This window comes from Gavialis gangeticus, unplaced genomic scaffold (assembly GCF_001723915.1).
Source record: "Gavialis gangeticus isolate Ggan-Ray unplaced genomic scaffold, GavGan_comp1, whole genome shotgun sequence".
NCBI lineage: Eukaryota > Metazoa > Chordata > Crocodylia > Gavialidae > Gavialis > Gavialis gangeticus.
This window is the reverse complement of record NW_017729026.1, coordinates 9,970,103-9,973,748: the sequence shown is the minus strand read 5'-3', so window position 1 is coordinate 9,973,748 and position 3,646 is coordinate 9,970,103.

Below are 3,646 nucleotides of genomic sequence, written 5' to 3'. Positions count from 1 at the left end.
CCCTATCAACTATGAAATGATGAAACTATAGATGTGAAGAATTCTGTTCTTAGAAATTTTACCCCATGTCCAGATTGTACAGACTATGGGGGGTTCTGCCTTCCTCTGTGGGGGAGGTAGGGGCTGTTGCCCTATACCTGGGATCTTTGGAGGATCTTTGAGGATCTTTTATAGAAGCAGGACAATGGCTGCTGTGGTTCCCCTGCTTTACCTGTGGCAGGTTAGGGTTTTATGTCTTGTGTCAAGGTTGACAGTGTAGTTTTACTTAAAGGTTAGATTATAGATTTCTCTGGATGGTTTAGATAGGGATGATCCTGCATCAGGCACAGGCTTGGATTCGTTAACTGACTAGGCAAACACTGACTTTTTAGTGAGGAACACTGTAACAACAAGGTAAATCTAATGTGGTCCCTGCTAAGGAAGGAAAGAAAATTAAGATAGTAACAGAAAACTCCATTTGTTAGACACAACTCTATTTGTTGAGCCCCAAGGCTTGGAACAGACTGCTGCCAGAGGTGGTACAAGCACCTACTCTGGACTCCTTTAAGAGTCAACTGGATGTTTTTCTTGCTGGGATCCTATGACCCCAGCTGACTTCCTGCCCCTTGCGCAGGGGGCTGGACTCAATGATCTTCCAAGGTCCCTTCCAGCCATAATGTCTATGAAATCTATGAAATCGATGTCTTCATTAAAGAAATTGATGATGCCAAACTGAACTGAGTGAAACTCCCTTCTTTAGCAAGAACTGAACTGGATGAACTCATGGTGGCTCAGGAAACTTGCATTTTTCCTGGTGACTTCAGGTTTTTGCACTTGAATCTAAACTTAATTTAAAAGAGGACTTCTACTGTAATGGTGACAAAGATGCAATAGTTCTGTGAGAAGTATGAGTTGTCCCTATTCCTATTTAAAGAATTCTAGCTCTGAAGCCCTCTGATGCTAATTTAAAACATAAACTTAACTATTATAATTATCAATTATTTTACTGTTGATCAAAGGTTTCAAGAAAAAAGAGAGAGAACATTAGTAATCACAAGGATCTTAGCATGACAAAAATATATAAAACCATTAAGCAGAAACAGCACAATAAAGAACTAGCAGATGTCATACTAAGTACTTTGATTGTTAGACAGTATATCACAGTTAGCCTCCTTTATGTTTTTCCTTCATCAAAATTGCAGCAGTTTTGTTCTGATGCTAACAATATAAGCTACGACAGAACGAGATATACCTAAGGTAACAAAAAGACAATGGTTAGTGCACAAGTGAATGGTTACTGAAAAAACAAAGCTCAATATATTTTATTGTGTGTTTTAAAATGTACATGATTGAAAACTCTGTGAGACAAAAGAATCCAAGTAACATACTGGCATCTAGAAGTGGACCCAGGATTTTGCAGGACCAGCAATCAGCACTGTAGGTGTGGCTGCACTCCCATTTCCTAACCTCCTCCTTATGGGCAGGTAAGAATTTGCCCTCCCTCCCCTCCTTGATCAGACATATGTTCCCACCCATTCTGCTTCGCCCCCGCTGCCATGGTCTCTGCTGTCTGAGGAGCCAAGGGAATTCCAGATCTGTTCCTGCCGGGCTTTGCAAGGGGACGCTTAGCCCAGAACAGCTGCAGCAATGGTAGTGGTAGACCAGGCTGGTGAGAAACACCCAAAGGACCAGGCAGGGATGGGAAACCCACCCGCACTCACTGCCACAGCCACTGTCCTGAACTAAACACAGCTTCTGCATAGCCCAGCTGGAGAGGGATAGGAATTGCCCTTGCCCCAGGACAGCAGGGACAGTGACAGTGGCAGGCAGGGGATGGGGGAATGGGAGCAAAGGGGATGGGGAAAGGAGGGGTAAAGAGGGTATGTGCATCTGAGCATGGAGTGGAAGAGGGAGAGAGTGGGATTTTTGTCTTCTTCAGAGACTTAAAAACTCCTCAGCTGCTGCTCCCACCATGTCATTGGAAAGCTGGGTGCAGCCACACCACTGTATGCCCCCTGGATGTGCCCCTGCTGGCATCACCCTGGTCTGAAAACAGATGTCATCTCTCTGCCACCATAAATAATTATTAGAAACTGAGAAGCTCAACAAGGCTAGGGACAGACAATACACACAAACCAGTTTAAGTGATCAAAAACTGGTTTAAACCTGCAACAGAACTGACATTCAGTGCACAAAAAACAGAGAAAGGACTTTTTCCCCATCCCCACCCCTCAATTTAGCAGCAGCTGCCCCCTCCCCCGCCAACTGGTGGCTGGCATCCCATGTTTTGTGCTAGCCCCAGCTGGTGCCTGACCATGCCCCCTCTGCTCCAGCAGGGAGCGGTGAGAGCCTGGGAGGACGTATCTCTTTCCTCCCCTTGGTAGTGCATACTGTAGCACCTCCCAGCTTCTGGCTTAAGCCACTGCAGGCATGTGGCTGCATTTCCTGATTTAACACAGAATGCTGTCCAGTTATTAATCAGCTTACGCCATGCACCTTACACTAATCTGCAAAAAGTGAATCAATTCAAACTTGGGCTTTTTGAATGTCTGTCCCTAGCCCAAGGGTTTACAGAGATATATAATATATATGTGATGAGGTAAATCAGTGTAGTTCACTGGATGAATGGAACGATGCCAATACATACCAACTACAAATCAAATGCTCTAACACTGGCTTTTGGGTTGTTGGTTTGCAGTAGCATAACTAGCAGTGGGTAACCAGGGAACAAGCCCTGGGCACTAAGCTAAAGGGGGTGTCAGCCACAGGAATCAGAGCAGCACTTGGGAAGAGGTTGGGGACTGGGGCAGAACTTTTGTTGCAGAGAGGCGCCAAATTCAGTATTGTGATGTGCTGGTGATCACAGGATTTGGAGGCACCTCCTGCTACAGCAGTGACATCTTTCATAGTGGATACAAATCTTACCAGGTATACCTCCGCTGATGTGTCTTTGTGTGTGCGTGTGTGTGTGTGTGCCTTTCCCAGATCACTTGCAACTCCTAAGCAGTCCAAATATGTTTGCAAAAAATGCAGCTGTCTATTATGAAGCTATTATGGGAATATCTTTCTCTCAAGTAATAAGCACAAGACAATCTTAGAGTTTTATGTTATGGTGCCAAGATTCAAAGGAACTCCTTTTTTTCTAAGGAACATTCAAGAGGTCTAGAAACTATCACAATTTGCATTTTAAAAATATGTTGTTCAAAAAAAGACCTTGACTTTTCAGGTTTACTGATTTTTAGAGGGTGGAGTCTATTTTCAGGTTTTGAGAATCTGACTAAACCTTTTTTTCCCATTAGTTCCAAAGCTATTTCCAGTTTCATAATATTTTCTTCAATATATCTTTCTTGTTTTATAAGCTCCTAATTATAGAGGCTTATAGGATAGGGTCCTGACTAATGTCAGGGTAAAAAGGATGGAAGCAAATTCCATTCCCATTTATAAAGCTGTAAAATAAGATGCATTTTTTTTACCCAGGATTTCAACTTGTCCATGTGTGTTTTTGTTCACTGTATATAGGAATGAAGGTGGCTGTGGCATTTACAAATGATACATCATTATTCAAGGCTGCAAGTAGCACCCAGGCTTAGTTTCACTCACACAAGTTGTCCTAATGAACTTAATGACACTACTCATGGTCCTATAGTTAACCCTGTAAACATCTTCT